This window comes from Triturus cristatus, chromosome 4_2 (genome assembly GCF_964204655.1).
Source record: "Triturus cristatus chromosome 4_2, aTriCri1.1, whole genome shotgun sequence".
NCBI lineage: Eukaryota > Metazoa > Chordata > Amphibia > Caudata > Salamandridae > Triturus > Triturus cristatus.
In genome coordinates, this window is record NC_140586.1 from 599,108,477 (window position 1) to 599,126,636 (window position 18,160).

The window sequence follows — 18,160 nt, forward strand, 5'->3', positions numbered from 1 at the left end:
ATTTGCCATAATCAAGGACTCGAAACTTAATCTCTTGGCTCTCTGGTTTTTATTATCAACATAAAGATTTGGAGATACAAAGTCCTCAACACGAGGCACAACAAGTACATAGGCACTAAAACAAATGCTACTCTACGAAGAATCCGCATACGGCTAAAAATAACTAAAAGTACAATCTCTAAAAGCATGAGGTAGAACACTACCAAGCAAATGTCGATACTAGGGACACTGAACCATACCATCTCTGTCCCTACTCTGCACTAGGTGACATCCCTACATAGCAATCCCTTGAGACCCTCATCAGAATAAAAGGTGTCAGATCGAAACTTCCTAAGAAGTCCTCACTTAGAGAGCTTGGTCTAAGTTGCCCCCTCTACCCTTCGCCTAGCCGTCCTCTGCTTTGGGCTGCCCCGCTCTGCTCTGCCTCCACCCTCGGGGCGCTGTCCCTAATACAGTACCCCAAGTCTCCGAACACGCCCTTTGCGCCTCCTCTCCTTCCGGGGTCGTCTTTCAGTACTTTTCCACAGAGCGCTGTCCAGTTCCATCGTCCATCGCTTGGCCTTGAGTCCCAGACGCCATCCGCACTAGGAGTTACGATTGGCACATTCCAATACACTCCCATGTCTGGCTTTCTCTACATAATTCAAATTACGAACAAAGAGCTTCTCTACTAACGAGCAACTGTCCTTGCACCTGGGGTGAGATCATGCAAAGCAGACATTCTTCACATCTTTTAAGTTGCAATTTACTACAGCCTAAAACCTCTACTGGAATAAATCCCTTTTGGCCTATTGCCCTTGGCTAACATAAGAAAATACCAGGCCTTTCGCCTCAACGATATATGCGAATTCTGGCCACTACTTCGGTTACACAAGCAGGTTTCAATCACAGTATTGACATTTACGTCTTTCTTTCATGTGTGGTCAACCTAAACAACCTACAGACACGAAGTCTGGGGTACACATTTCTAACACCACATTGCATTTCCCGTAGCTAAACACTATACATTTCTCTAATACGTTTACCATGTGCTTGTACATAGCTAGCACTTCTACTAAAATCGATATAGGTTATACAGTTGTAATACATTGCACACGAAATCCCTGAGTACACATTTGGTTATATACGGGTGCCGACTAACAGTGAATATAACGCACCCCTACAATTCTCAAACTTTTAAACGCTACATCAGTTCCCCCCTTTGATGACATCTGTCATCACACCATTACATTTCCTTCTTCAGAACTGATTTAAACCGTGCTAGTCATAACATTTCCATGTCGGACTCCCTCCAGTTTCTTAAGACTCTCATATTGCTGCTCCTGGAGCTTTGCCAACCTCCTCTCGTTTGCCTTTAGAGCTCTTTCAACCTTGCCTCCTTGATACCACTTCCATGCCTTCACACATCCCCACAAACAGATCACACAAACCACGGCAATAATAATTGGTTTCAACACTGAACCTAGAAATCCCCTTCCCAGATTCGCAAACCAAGTTCCCACTCTTCCAAATCCTAATCCAATCTTCTCCCACACATTCACCTCCGTCAGATCCGTAATCTCCTTGTGAATAGTCGTTATGTTGTCTATGTACTTCCCTATCTCCTTCGAGTTGTCTGGAATATACGTGCAGCATTCCTGAACTTTCAATAATTTGCAGACTCCGCCTTCTTTTGCTAACAACACATCTAAAGCAAGGCGATTCTGCAAAACCATATTCCGGATCGACAACATCTCTCCAGCCACCAATATCAAAGATCTCGCCGTGTTCATAGACAACTCATCAACTACAGTCGCCAACCTTCGGATCTTCACATCATTCAACACCACACCCATACTAGGTATCATTGCTCCGTATATGTCCCCAATCACTGCACCGGCATTTGTAGCCCTACGTTTCCTGGGCGGTCGCTTCGTCTCTAACAACTCCAAGTCCCTTGTGTGATAAATCTTCGGGAATATGATAGCCAAATAGCATACTCCATACCAATTGTCGGGTAGTCTGACATAAGCATTCGTCCCACAAACATAATACACTGTCGGGATTACCTCTACTGGACCTTGCATAAAATTCTTAGCATAAGCTTCCACTGTAAAAGTCTGAGAACAAATGCTATGTCCTACTGCGACCTTCTCCGTCTTGGATTGAGGCCGTGCAATACACAAATTCCCTCTCTGTGCCTCATCCAATGCTATTGGTCCATAACTTCCCTTAGATCTGTGAGCTCTCTCCTCGTCCGTCCAATCTACTGGGCTATCTCCGGTGTGTCGTGTCTCGGTCAACTTTCTATACCTGTCCTCTACTTGGTCTATGAATTTCTTCTCTATCTCTGATAACGCACATGTCAGGTTATTCCTGTGAGCATGCGCCGTATCCAGTTTCACAGTCGGTCTAAAATATTTCAGGAGCCTGTCCTCTTTCTTATCCAGATCATATCTATTCAAATGCTTGATTGCTGGCACCTCGGGAAGTACCGTGTCAAAATTTGAGAAGAAATACTCGAACTGTCTCCTGTCATAAAATAAACTGAGCCATATGCTACAAGAAATCCCATAAGTCAATGGGAGATGATGATACTTGATACCCTCATCCACTGAAGCAGGCAACTGCATGCACACATAACAATCCTTCACATCCATCGCATCAACATACTCATACAGCAACCTTGCATACGCGTTAAGCTTAAAATCACCCTTTGACAAATCCATGTGAAGTCTGCGAACATCTCTCAACTCCGATGATTCCTGTTCGCTAATACTAACACCCCTCTGCCCTGGGGTAATAGGTGTGGGTGCTCCCTGAACCTTCCCCTCTTGCCTGTGAGCCACCATGTAGGAACTGATCACTACCGCAAATATGGTGACTACTACAACTCCTATCAATGTGCCTATTATCAGTTTAGCCCTACGATGTGGGTTTACAGGATCTGCCATCTTCGGAATATGCTCAATGTCAAATGCAGTCTCTGAAAGGATAAGTCTCTTTCTCATTAATGTCTCTTTCGTGAACTTAGGCAACCCTCCCTAACTTTCTTCGTTCTACAACGGAAAAATCCCTAATTTTGTTCTTCTTCCGCTCGGCTCTAGGTAATCTTCTTCTTAGCTTACAACCTTTCTCAAATCAATCTAACATAAGCGCCGGTCCCAACAGCTCCAGGACTCCCTGCAATATTTCGAGCTTAAGAATAATCAGTTCTTGTGGATCTGGCAATGCTGTGAACGTCGGGAACTCTAAATTGTCCAAGATCATACCTCGAATGGTACTCAGGAATGGCGGACCTGGGATATGAATCGTCAGAATCCCTTCGATCTCCAATCCCGGAACTTTCAGCAACACTTCCACCCTCTGGAGCGGGACACTGTTGACCAATGTCATCGACCTCAATCTTCCCGTGCTCGGTAACCCTGGCATCAGTCACTTGGTATGCCCACTCCGGGGAAGCGTACTTCCGACTTGGCACTCGAGTTCTCTTGGACCTTCTCACACCACCTTGAGGATTTTCCTCGTCTCCCGATTCTTCTTCTGGTTCTTCCGAAACTGGTGCAAGGTCGGTGTCTGGGGCCAACCTCAGGTTTACCCGGTTCTGCTTTGCGGGCCAAACCCTTTCCGCTTCGGTGGCTCCCCCCGTCTTCTCTCCGATACCCTGTGCACTGACTTCCTCTTCTTCGGCAGAACTCGATTCTGTACTACCCACTGCACCTCTCGCTCCTTCGCCGGTTTCTGGGTCAGTACTTTCTTCACGTCCTCCCCCAACTCGATTCAGTGCACCATCAGCCGCTTCAGCAACCCTTACAGCTTGACTGGCCCTCTCTGGCGATTCTGTCGGCTCACTGGGATCTTGGTTCTCGAGAGGGGCTGTATCTTCCAAGGGTGCTGGAACTCTGCGGGTATGAGAAGCATGCACCCAGTTCGGTAAACCTCCGCACTTGACAGCAGTGTTCGTAACAAGGATTACTTGGAAAGGGCCACGCCACCTAGCATCCAAACAACTCTTCCTCACGTGCTTTCGGACCAGGACCCAATCGCCTGGGTCCAAGTCGTGGCACCTGTCACTCGCAGCTGGAACCGTTGCTGTCTGCACCTGCTGAGACACAGAACGGACCACGTCAGCAAGGCCTTTACAATAGTCCAGGATCATATCATCAGTGATATTTATCAGAGCAGTGGCAGGTATTGCAGGCAAACGCATCGCTCTTCCCATGAGTATTTCATGGGGTGACAACCCAGTTCTTCTATCAGGCACACTTCGAAGGCTCATAAGGACCAAAGGTAATGCGTCAGGCCATTTCAGAGACGTAGATGAACACACTTTCGCCATCCGAGCCTTCAGAGTTCCATTCACCTGTTCCACTATCCCTGAAGCCTCTGGTCTATAGCTACAGTGTAACTTCTGATCTATATTCAAAGCAGCACAAAGCAATTTCATAACTTCGCTGTGAAAATGAGTTCCTCTGTCCGATTCAAAGGACGTCGGGAACCCGTACCTTGGAATGAGTTCTCTCAATAAGAGTTTCGCTACTGTGAGTGTGTCACATCTGCGTGTAGGGTACGCCTCCACCCACCTGGAAAAGACACATACTATCACTAATATGTACCTCAACCCATTACACTTCGGCATTTCGACAAAATCCAACTGCATCCTATTGAAAGGTCCCCCTGACCTCCCTATGTGGCTCAATGTCACAGCAGTTCTTTTCCCTACATTCATCTGTTGGCAAGTGACACATCTCTGGCACACAGTTTCAGCCACGGCACGAAACTTCGGATTGTACCAAGTCTGACGAAACACTCTCATCATGGCATCCCTACCCAGATGTACAGCACCATGTATCAACCTCGCCATGGGATTCAACAAACCTTCTGGCAACACTGCTCGTCCATCATTCGAAACCCATATATCCACATCTCCCTTCTCACATCCAGCTCGTATCCAGCTGTCCCGTTCTTGATCTGAGACCCCTTCCTGAAGCTGCTTCAGTTCCTCCCATGTGTCAGCCACTGCTAACATCTGACCATACACCACCTCTTCCCCGGTTTCCTCAATGTGGATCTCAGTAAAGTTGCATCCCTGCTCTGCACAAAATCGAGCTACTTCGTCTGCATAGTTATTTCCCAACGAGACAAAGTCGCTTCCCTTCGTGTGGGCTGCACATTTAACAACAGCAATTTCATCAGGACCTTGCAATGCTTTTAACAATTTCCGCACATAATCACCATTTCTTATAGGAGAACCTGAAGACGTCATAAACCCTCTCTGGGACCATAGCTGTCCGAAGTCATGAACCACACCAAACCCGTACTGGCTGTCCGTGTAAATAGTTACACGGATCTTGTCGGCTGCCAAACAGGCACGAGTCAAGGCAATGAGCTCAGCCACCTGCGCGGAGTGTACTCCTTCTAAACAAGCGGCTTCAACCACACCCGTAATGGTGCATACAGCAAACGCTGCTCTCAATCGACCGACACTGTCTCTTAAACATGAACCGTCCACGAAGAAAATCTCATCTGACACCGGGAGCGGTTCATCGACAATGTCGGGTCTCGGTTTGGTGCATAGTTCAGTCACATCGAGACAATCATGGTCCTCACAATCTTCATTATCATCTATTTTTAGAACAGGTAACAGTGTAGCAGGATTTAAAACAGCACACCTCTTCAATGTCACATTATCGGCTGCAAGAATAACTTGCTCATAACGAGTCAGCCTATTATTCGTGAGGTGCTGCGTTTTAGTCCTAGTCATCAACAATTCAACAGAATGTGGCACATGTACAGTAAGTGGATGACCCATCACAATGCTCTCACATCTCTCAATGCTGACACCTGTTGCCGCAACGGATCTGAGACATCCGGGCAACGCAGAAGCTACTGGATCTAGAGTAGCTGAGAAATAAGCAACTGGTCTACGGACACCTCCATGATTCTGGGTTAACACTGCTAATGCGCAACCTTCTCTTTCGCAGCAGAACAATGCAAATGCCTTGTTATAATCCGGCATTCCCAACGCAGGAGCGCTACATAAGGCTTCTCTCAGCCTCAGAAATGATTTCAAACAGTCGTCGTCCCATGGTACCGGATCACTTACATCCTTTCGCGTCAGCCGCTGCAAAGGCTTCGCTTCAAAGGAAAAGTTTGGGATCCACTGGCGGCAATAGCCCACCATTCCCAAAAACATTCTAACTTCCCTCTGCGTCGAGGGAACTGGCATTCTCAAAATCGCATCAATGCGATCTGGAGACACCTTCCTTTTACCCTTTTCAATTCTGTGCCCCAAATACTGTACCTCAGGTAAACAGTATTGCAGCTTGTTTGGAGACACCTTGTGACCGTTCTCTCCCAGGAAATTCAACAACGCAATGGTATCGATCCTGCAAGCGTCTTTTGTCTCTGACGCGACAAGCAGGTCGTCAATGTACTGCACCAAAACAGAGTTTTTCGGCAACACAAGACCTTCCAGATTCTTCTTTAACAGCTGATTGAAAATCGATGGGCTCTCCGTATACCCCTGTGGGATACGGCACCACGTTAATATACGATTTTCTAGCCTAAAGGCAAAAAGAAATCTACTCTCTTCATGTAGGGGAATCGAAAAGAATGCCTGACACAAGTCAATCACTGTGAACCATCCAGCTTCGCATGGGATCTGGAACAGTATCACAGATGGATTCGGTACCACTGGACAACATGGAACAACTATGTCGTTTATTTTCCGCAGGTCTTGCACTATCCTGAACTTCCCACTCGGTTTCTGCAGTCCCATAATGGGTGAATTACATGGACTACCCATGATCTCCACCAGTATTCCCTGCCTAATCATAGACTCAATCACAGGTTTGATCCCAGCAATCGTCTCAGGCGACAGTTTATACTGAGGGGTTCTCGGGAATTCCGCGTTTGGCTTAACCTGTATCTTCACTGGTTCCACTCCCCTGACTAAGCCGATCTCCTCTCCGCTTAGATCCCACACATCGGTCGCAACTGACTCCCTCAAGTCCTGTGGAAGCTCCTCCACTGTCAGAGCCGGGTACACTTCCACGCACCCCTGCTGATTTGCAACCTTAAAGGTCGCGTCGTCATCTCTGGTCTGTACCTCTACTCCCCTCGGGGTACAGTAAATTGTGCAATTGAGCTTACACAATAAATCTCTTCCCAACAGACAAACAGGACTAGAATCGCACACCACGAACTGATGTCGATCCCTAAAGTTTCCTATCCTGACGGGAATCGGTTCCGTCAAGGGGCTAACTAGTCTCTTGTTCGCCACTCCAACCACTTGTATACTTTCTCCCGAGAGGGCTACCCCCGGAACTACTGCTGATCTTATGGTTGACCTGGTAGCCCCCGTATCTACCAAAAAGGTAGTAGGGCGTCCATCGAGTTCGGCTTCCACAAAGGGTCCCTTCTGATCTACCTCTAGTATGGCCCTGAGCAGGCAATCATCGTCCTGACCCAAACTTAACTGCGCCAGCAAATCCGCATCCCTCTCCTCTTCCACTTCGAACATGGACATCTGCAAATAAGTCCGAGCTCCCTGCTGTATGTTCTGCATCCTGGGTGGCTGGGGAACCTGCACCTGCGAGACGCCTGTCCCCCCTTGCATCGTTCTCGGTACAGTCACCGTCTGTACCTGTTCCGCCCCAGGGACCTGACCCATTCCTCCCTCCATCTGCGGCTGATTATAGGGGTTCAAGGGACACTCGCGCCTCCAGTGTCCCACCTGGTGACACTGGTGACAAGCAGTCGTCTTCTTCAAGATCGCTACCTCTATTCCTGTCCTAGGGTCTACGGGTCTCGGCCTTCCCTGACCCTGCATATTCTGATTCCCTGTCTGATAATTTCCCTGTCTTCGCCCCACTGGACCCCCATTCGGCGGTCCCTGAGCCGCTTGCATCTGAATGAGCAATAAGTTATCCTTCATCTTCTTGTGCTTGGACTCAATCTCATCCGTGCAGTATCTAGCATACCGCAAGATCTCATCTACAGGCTTATTCTGCCAACAGATCAAATGCTGCTGTATCATGAGACTGACTTCGGGTTTCAAACCCAGCACAAACTTAGACACAAACTGTCCCATGTCCTTCGTTTCCAGCTCATCTAAACCACTGTACTGCTTAAAAGCCTTCAAAAGTCTCTCATAAAATTCATGTACTGTCTCCTTTGGCTCCTGCACTGTCCTGTCTATCTTCACCCAATCGATGTCCTGGGGTGAAACCTTCGATTTCAACCACGTAATTACCTTATCGTACAGCCTCATTACCACGGGCGACGGACCATTTGTAACTATGTTCCTATCAGGCTCATAGTCCGGCCAATCAACAGCAATTTTACATGCGTTCCACAGATCTCCCGGAACTACGATATCGAATAAGGTGTTCAGATCTATCCACAACACCTTCGAAATCTTAACGAAACGCTCAACTTGCTTGTACCACTCTGCAGGCTTCTCCCTGAGCCTGGGAAAATCATTCGTAAATGATGCCAAATCCCCCCTGCTCCATGGTACATGCACATATCCTCCATTCGCCACCTCTCTCAAAGGAAGGATCTTTACCTCCTGCAAATCTCCTTCAGAGCTCCCTCCTTTCGCTCCCCTAGAATTCCTTTTCCTAGCCCATTTCTCTTGCCATTTGTCGAGCATCAGCCATATTCTCATGGCTACAATCAGTTCCTTGGTATGTGACCTTAGACCAACAACCCTTTTCTCTTCCAATTCCCGCTCGGTACAATGCATCCTATGGCTCCCTTGCAATGCTCTAGTCTTGGATAGATCCACCCCATATTCTCTAGCCAAACCCGCCAGTTTCTCATGTGCCACTCGTGCTTTACGAGTCACATCCTTTGCCACAAAAAGCAATTCATCGGGAGTATAGGTCAATACTCTCTCCAGAGGTAGATTCCCATATATTATTTCATCCGCCTCTGCTTTAAGTCTTACTACATCTATCATTCCTGCCTTCAAGGCTCCTTTCAACACCTGACAACTTGCTCCACGTCCCTCATCATACTCGCATTCCGATTCCTGCTCTCTCCTTTCCTCTGGTAGTTCTATGGGAGCAGAGTGGCTCGTAAAGGCAACTGGGGTTGTCCCCGCTCGGCCCATATTCCAGCTCATTTGCTTCTTTGGCGGTACCCATGATCCTAAATCTGGTCTCGACTCCATCAGAGTCCTCGGCCTCACCGGTCTCTCGTCCTCTTCGCCCCTAGATGTGTCTGACACCGCTGCTAATGGTGTACTCCATTGTACAGGGCTTGGAGGTCGGGCCGTTGCCCCTTCCAACTCACTTTCCCCACTTTCTCGCCTAGTTCTCTCTGCCTCTCGTTCGGACCTCTCTCTCGCCTCTGATTCCGGGCTGTATATAGACACAATCGGTCCAATGGTGACCGGTACCCTCAATGCATCCGGTAACCTCATCTCTCCTTCAATCCTTCGGCTGGTCCCCGACTGACCCTGTGAACTCGCTGTTTCAAACGAGACCAACCCTTCCACTCGGGTCTCGGGCTGGATCGTTACCCTTCTAGTTTCCTCTCTCTCGCTCCACCTATCATCTGCCTCATCCGGGTTATAAGGGGGTGGTCTCTCGTCTAGCAATCTTTGCAATACATCATCATCAGAATCACTATCCTCTTTCTGTGCTTTCCCATTCCTTATCCCCGTCTCCTCCATTATCGCGGGATACAGTTTCGCTTCCTCGATTGTCTGCACTCTCCATCTTTTCTCCGCTGCGTCCCATTTGGCATCCTGAAACGCCCTAATCGACTTCCTCATCCTCTCCTGACTTCTTCCCTTTTCCTTATCATGCGCTGCTCGGATCCACGCATGTAATGCTTCAAACTGTGCTGGTCTTGGCAAGGGTTTTAAGGACCCCATCACCGTCTTCAGTTGGTACAGCACCGCTAATCTAAATGAGCCGTACCTCGGGAAAGCTAATTCCCCTTCACCTTGTGTAACCTTGTGCCAATTCTCGATCCAAACGATAGTATGTAACCCCACATTCTGTGCCATGTAATGTGCCGGTGTATCCTCGGGAGGAGCTTCTTCTCCCCCGCGGACAACCACATGCCTATCACCTCTACACAACTCTCGCAAAGCCCTAAGGCACTTCATAATGAGCAAATTCGATCTCGCGCTCTATTTACTTCTTGTTCTCAAATCCTCCAATAACAGCGCGACTCACACCAACCGGCCTATCACAGCGCGACACCCTCTGACGTCACCTTCCTTCGTTCGCAGCAGTTCCCTTCTCCAAACTCGTTTCACGCTTACTCACGTCCCATTCATACACTGAAATAACCAATTAAGTTATTTCTCTGGCTGTCCGTCCACAGCCTCTGACTGTCCGTCCACAGTCTCTCGACCTTGTTGACCTCGATTGGCGCCCGTCTGCCCCCGTCCGGCCAGACAAAAACGCCTCTGATAGGTTACTAACACTCCGATCTGCTCACCACAACCCACGACCAGCGTTAAGTTGCCATACACACACGCATTCGCTCCCCCTATCTCGGTCCAGGTGATCGATGGTACCTCACGATCTCCTTTGGGTGGTCAACAAAATCTATCTCAGGTGTCTTCTACACCACAATTCCCGGGCTGCGCGCGCTCACAGCCTGATCTCACAATCACACGACATACACAACAACTCCGCAAGACATCACACAACAAATCAACACCGCAATCTACAACCACTCATTATGTTCATACTCACTCCTGGAACTGCTGCTTTCTGCCGCGCTGCTACTCGCCGTCGATGCTCATCTGCCGCCGTCTGCTGCTCGCCATCTGATGATTCAGCATCACTTATCGTCTCTTGGGCCTCAAGGGTCACTTATCCTTATCTAATCTTCCCTCGCTATCAGTAAGAAACCATCCTCGTTTGCTACCAACTGCTCCGGCCTATTTTAGTATCTCGCAATTATCTACTGGAACCCACTCTGGTCAGATGGAACTTTTTACTTGCCTGATAGCATGGAGGGAAAATTACCGTTATCACAATTACAGTCTGCAATTTGCCATAATCAAGGACTCGAAACTTAATCTCTTGGCTCTCTGGTTTTTATTATCAACATAAAGATTTGGAGATACAAAGTCCTCAACACGAGGCACAACAAGTACATAGGCACTAAAACAAATGCTACTCTACGAAGAATCCGCATACGGCTAAAAATAACTAAAAGTACAATCTCTAAAAGCATGAGGTAGAACACTACCAAGCAAATGTCGATACTAGGGACACTGAACCATACCATCTCTGTCCCTACTCTGCACTAGGTGACATCCCTACATAGCAATCCCTTGAGACCCTCATCAGAATAAAAGGTGTCAGATCGAAACTTCCTAAGAAGTCCTCACTTAGAGAGCTTGGTCTAAGTTGCCCCCTCTACCCTTCGCCTAGCCGTCCTCTGCTTTGGGCTGCCCCGCTCTGCTCTGCCTCCACCCTCGGGGCGCTGTCCCTAATACAGTACCCCAAGTCTCCGAACACGCCCTTTGCGCCTCCTCTCCTTCCGGGGTCGTCTTTCAGTACTTTTCCACAGAGCGCTGTCCAGTTCCATCGTCCATCGCTTGGCCTTGAGTCCCAGACGCCATCCGCACTAGGAGTTACGATTGGCACATTCCAATACACTCCCATGTCTGGCTTTCTCTACATAATTCAAATTACGAACAAAGAGCTTCTCTACTAACGAGCAACTGTCCTTGCACCTGGGGTGAGATCATGCAAAGCAGACATTCTTCACATCTTTTAAGTTGCAATTTACTACAGCCTAAAACCTCTACTGGAATAAATCCCTTTTGGCCTATTGCCCTTGGCTAACATAAGAAAATACCAGGCCTTTCGCCTCAACGATATATGCGAATTCTGGCCACTACTTCGGTTACACAAGCAGGTTTCAATCACAGTATTGACATTTACGTCTTTCTTTCATGTGTGGTCAACCTAAACAACCTACAGACACGAAGTCTGGGGTACACATATCTAACACCACATTGCATTTCCCGTAGCTAAACACTATACATTTCTCTAATACGTTTACCATGTGCTTGTACATAGCTAGCACTTCTACTAAAATCGATATAGGTTATACAGTTGTAATACATTGCACACGAAATCCCTGAGTACACATTTGGTTATATACGGGTGCCGACTAACAGTGAATATAACGCACCCCTACAATTCTCAAACTTTTAAACGCTACATCACAACTATAATGTATTTATGAATTTGATGATAAAACCTAATGCATGTGAGCAGTGCAAGATATGCAGTTCCTCATACACCAATTTTGAGATTCTGTATGGAAAGTCAGTGTACAATTAGGCTTTCGTACACTCCCTTGATTAAGTACCTTAACACTGTTTTCTAAAGAATGCCTTGTGCCACTATCTAGGACTTATGGTGTCAACCACACGCCTACGCATTTTATATGAACCGGAAATTATCCTTTCTGTCTCTTTTTATTTATGGTCCGCGTGATCTCTACTAGGGAAATGAATAGAGTGATGTGGACTCTAAAGAAACTAGCACTTCAATTTCTTATTTATATCGGTATTTTAAGTAATAATGATAAACTATCTGATTTTTAATCAAGTATTAATTGTAACATTTTAGTGGATACTTCATTTGTATTAACTTTTTTGCAATATGTAGTTTGGGGGTTGTTTTCATTTCTTTAATAATTATTATGTGGCTTATGCTGATGACAATGAGTAAAACATATATAAATTAAACTACCACTCACTTAAGGAAAAAGAAGAATTAACAAAGCCAGAAGTTTGGGATTTTACATAGCGGATTAGCTTTCCAAAACCGTAGTATTAAAATATGATTGGTACAGTACTGGCAGTACCAGTACAAGCGTTCTTACATTCAAAGCATTTGCAGCATATACAAGCACAGAACAAAAAGAGAAGCTGAAGAAGTGCTGACAAAGCCAATAGAGCAAACACAAGGAGATGATGGACGGAGCAGTGAAACTTTTCAGACACTCACCCCCAGTCACAGATCTGGGATGAATCCATCATCATTCTTTAGCTCAATTCGCCACCCCAGTTCAGACAAAGCTATATGCAAATCAGTCTTGACCCTGTGCCTCATGGGAACAGTCCAGCCCGAACTGCCAAGCCATGTCTTCCCTGGACCAAAAAAAAGCATCTTGGGACCGGTTTCGGGCTAACAGCCCTCATCAGCCAGGCTAGCTTGAATCCAGTGGCAAAGTGAGCAAGAGACCCACATCTGGGCATACCCTGCCAACTTAGGGCAAACAAAGCAAACACAAGGCAATGATGGACGGAGCGCTGAAACTTTTCAGACACTCAACCTCAGTCAGAGATCTGGGTGGAATCCATCATCGTTCTTTAGCTCACTTTGCCACCCCAGTTCAGACACAGCTATATGCAAATCAGTCTTGACCCTGTACCTCATGAGAACAGTCCAGCCCGAACTGCCAAGCCATGTCTTCCCTGGACCAGAAACAAGCCTCCTGGGACCGGTTTTGGGCAAACAGCCATCATCAGCGAGGCTAGATTGAATCCAGTGGCAAAGTGAGCAAGGGACTCACGTCTGAGCATACCCTGCCAACTTAGGGCAAACAAAGCAAACCGGTCCTAGGATGCTTGTTTCCAGTCCAGGGAGAACCTGGCCTATCAGTTCGGGCTGGACTGTTCCCATTGGGCACAGGGTCAAGACAGATCTCTGTAGTGGGATGAATGTATAACATTGTTCTGCATTCTGCCCATCAAGTGTTGTTTTTGCATTTGTCACCCCGAGTGGGACGGGTATGCCCAGACAAGAGGTCCCGTGCTCTCCATGCCACTGGAGTCAAGCTACCCTGGCCGATGAGGGGTGAACCCCCGAAACTGGTCCTAGGATGCTTGTTTCCAGTCCAGGGAGGACCTGGCCTAACATTTCGGGCTGGACTGTTCCTATTGGGCACAGGGTCAAGACTGATTTGCATATGGCTGGGTTCAAACTAGAATGGCATGCTGAGCAAAAAAACGATGGATTTAGGCCCAGATCTCTGTACTGGGGTGAATGTATGACATTGTTCTTCATTCTGTCCCTCAAGTGTTGTTTTTGCATTTGACAAAGCCAATAGGTCTCCATATAAATCTTGTATCGAAAAATGCAAACCAGTCCTAAAGAGCCAATGCTTCATAGTGCAATCGCAGTTCCACTAACTACTGCTCGGTCCGACTAATTACCATTATTGTATTCCACAACTGGCAAAGACACTAGATTTAACTAAACCAAAAACACACAAATAAGACCTTCAGCCAAATGCCCTCAGACATTTGAAAAGCTGTTCTTTCCTAATGTTGGCTCTTACCAGAGAACCTTCAAGTAAGACCAGGATCCTTGCTGTAGGAAGGTGCAGTAAGTTATGCCTTTACCAGCGGTCCATTAGGTAAGATACAATACCTTGCCATAAGTGACGGCATAGGCCATTATTAGAGTTTCCATAGCTGTTCGACCTCTGCCTCTAAATCTCAGGATACTTGATTATGAACAGATAAATATCCTTGAATTTCTCCTTTTGTCAAAAGTGGAAAGGAACAGTGTAAAAACACTTGACTGTGTTTTTGTTTTACACACACCAAATCATAGAGGTCATATCTTCAAAATTAACAATTGCATAATCTTTTTTGCAAGTCTCATGATTTTTTGTTTCTTTTCTATATCCTAAAGGCATACAACAATGATGAGTTATGATAGTGATCACCAATATAATTATAACTCCTATTTGTTCTGGAAGAAATTGCTCTAATATTTAGGTATTATCTGCCATTTGCATGTAGAAACTACCTCTTTCCTATGTCTAAAAGAGCTTTTTACAAGTTTCCTAGGAGGTATTTGTGCAAGCCATGCAGTGATTAAAGTAAGGACAGGGAGCAAAGGATTGGGGAACATTGGGGCAGGAAACCATTTTGGAGGTGTGAGGGTGGATGTAGGATAGGAAAGGTAAATGGACACAAGTGAAAAAGCAGACAGGAGAACGAAAGATTATCGGATGCCAGAAAGCAAATGCGGAAGCAAGTGATGACAGAGTGCAGTGAGACAGGAGGAGTAGATTTGGAAAGGAGGCATTTATTACAGGAATTTGTGAGCAATTTAGAGTGAACAGGAGGGAAAACAATGGGGGTCAATGGGAGAGCAAGCAAGTGGAATGCCATGCGAGGACAGGAGTTGAGGGGGGGGTGATGCATATTGAAGCAAGTGGAAGGGAAGCATCAGGAAGGGAGATGGATAACAACTGAATAGGGGAGCAACAATGTTGGTGAGTGAGAGACTGGGAGTGAGCGAGTCTGATTAAGATGGAGAAGTGATGGGGAGGCCGAAGGGCAGGTATGAGGTGCGAGTGAGGTTTGTGGGACTACATAACGCCCAATCACCAAAAGTTAATGGAAACCATAAGGGGACAATATGATCTTTGATAAAATGTCCTAACCTGAAGGAGAGCCCTTTCAAGCAATAGCAAACCTTATAAACTACACAAGAGGAGGTTAATTCAAATCTCTTGGTTTCGCCCTACTTAATCATATTGTACATTTAAAGTATTTATGACATGAGATTTCCCGGACAGCTAACACTGTATGTAGTAATACCTAAAATAGACATCAATTATTGTAGATGCATAGGTTCTGAAAACAATACTAATAGCTCTCCTGGGGTGCTGTGGATAATGCTTACGGAATATTAAATGTGTGCTTTGAACACAATTACTGTAGTCTATAGACTGGCAATGAAAGCTTATAACAGTGTTGGGGTTGGATTGAATGCCATTACCATAGCAAGAAGGCATCTCTACTGTAAAGAATAAAAGCCTGGAGCAGACGATACCCACCATCCTCATATGTGCATGTACTCACTAGGCTGCTTAAATTATTCTAAGTCTAATGTACAGCAAAAAATAGCAAAGAACTGTTCAGCATCGTCAAAGAGTTCTCCAATCCTGTAGCCAGAAAAAACAACATCACTCCCTCGCAAGAGCTCTGCAACAACCTTGTCGTCCTCTTCCATGACAAGATTGCAACCATGTAGAGAAACGTCAAACCCCAACCCACACCCATGGACTTCCTCACTGCAACCAACATGAACCACGCACTTACCACCTAAAACCACCTCTACACCCAGGTGACCACCTCCATCATGAAATATATCCACTCAGAAGCTCCCAGAGACCCATGCCCACACCACATCTTCAACTTTGGAAGCCACAGATCCAGCCAGGAACTCACCACCCTGCTCAATACCTCAATCACCATTGCCACGTTTCCCAAAGCCTAGAAACCACTACTTAAAAAGCCCTCCGCCCACTCCAGCAAATTAAAAAACTACCGGCCCATCTCCTTGCTCTGGTTCCCGGTCAAGGTTCTGGAAAAGACTATCAACAGGCTACTCATGAAACATCTTGAGCAGAACCAGCTTCTCGCCACCTCCCAGACTGGTTTCAGCAGCAATCACAGCACAAGACCGCCTTGATCGCAGCCACTAAAAACATCCGAACCCTTCTCGACCGGGGTGAAATGGCGGCTCTGATCCTCCTCGACCTCTCAGCAGTTTCAACACCATATCCCCCCATACGCTTGTTGAAAGACTCCACCACATTGGCATTCAAGGGGATTCACTCAGATGGATTGCCTCTTTCCTCCCTGGATGGACTCAGCGGGTCTGCTGTTTTTGCATGCACAAGCGGGTCGCAAACCTGTTTGCGCATGCAAAAATGGGTCGTACATCTGTCTCAGAATGTATGCCTTATGTGGTAGTGTGTGAGAGATGTAGGTGGATATGCAAGAGTTCGGGTACACAAGGTGCTGTAGGGTTTAGTAGATAGTGTAGTTATGCTAGGGATTAGGTGGTGAGTCGTTTAGTGAGACTATTTCTGGTGGTATTGGTTGCAAATTTTAGGTTATGAACAAGTGATATAGGATGCAGAAACTATAGATGTGTTGCTATGTGTATGTTTTAGCGTGGATGTAGATGTATGTAGTTTATAGTAAGGGGAGTGTATGTACAGGCTGGTATCATTTGGGGGTGTAGTTTGTAAGATAGTGGTGTAGGTGTTGTTGTAGGGTTTAGGCAGTGATGTAGTTGGTCATGTGTATGGGTAAGAGGTAGTGTATAATATAGATGATGTAGGCTGGCGCTGCAAGAAATTTTAAACTGAAGGTGTATGGTATGGTCTAGTTATAGGGAATAGATAGTGGTATACTTTGTTGCATAGCTGATTTCTTAGGTGATGGGCTGAGGGACTTAAAGCAACTGAAGCAGACAGCCGCGGTCGGTAGTAGGAGTAACTGCAGGGCGGTGTCGTGGGGACGGGGAGGGGCAGGGTGGGGGGTAGTAAACTATGGATTACGGAGGTTTACAGGTAAGTTAACATATAAATTAATAAAATGAATTTTGTTGCGTGCACTACATCGCATTTGGGGATGCAGTGCACGCAACGAAATTCGTTTTATTAATTTATATGTTAATTTACCTGTAAATCTCCGTAATCCATAGTTTACTACCCCCCACCCGGCCCCTCCCCCTCCCCACGTCACCGCCCTGCAGTTACTCCTACTACCGACCGCGGCTGGAAGCAGACCTAGAGAAGAAATGAGAACATGGAAACATTGCTACCGGCCCCTGGTATGGTCATGGACACCAGAGGCCTTTGGGGCTTATTTACAAGCCCCTTGTGCAATTGGAGCCTCACCATTTTTGGTTATTCTCCGGCATCGCAGATTACAAAATTATATCTAGGAGGCCATGCAAAGCCACTCTGCCTGACTTTAAATGGCCTCATAGATATGGAGTAAGGCAAGGCAGTGCAAATCCCTGCGTTGCCTTACCCTGCACTCAGGAGGCATTCCATAGGCGTTGTAGTGGGTTTTCTCACGCAACACCCATGGATTTTGATCCTGCCCCAGATCTACAAGATCATGTAAGCCTGGGGAAGCTCCAAATCTTTACGCCTCCTGAGTTGAGGTGTAACAAGGAGAAATGTCTTTATTTCTCCTCGTTATTTCCTCTTTCTATGTGTGTTGTATCCTGCAGCACACATAGATAGAGGAAAACGCACCTTAGGGTTGCCAGCACAGGGAGAAAGGACAGGAATACACCATATTGCATAAATGCCATGCATTCATGCCCTTTCACTTTGGCGTAGGGCATTGCAGCTGGGT

At 46.5% G+C, this 18,160-nt stretch overlaps 1 protein-coding gene across 1 annotated transcript in view; it reads right to left on the reverse strand.

Annotated features, from left to right (window-relative positions):
* TNNI3K (TNNI3 interacting kinase) overlaps positions 1-18,160 on the reverse strand; it is a 2,902,528-nt gene that overhangs the window by 133,557 nt on the left and 2,750,811 nt on the right. The window lies entirely within an intron of this gene.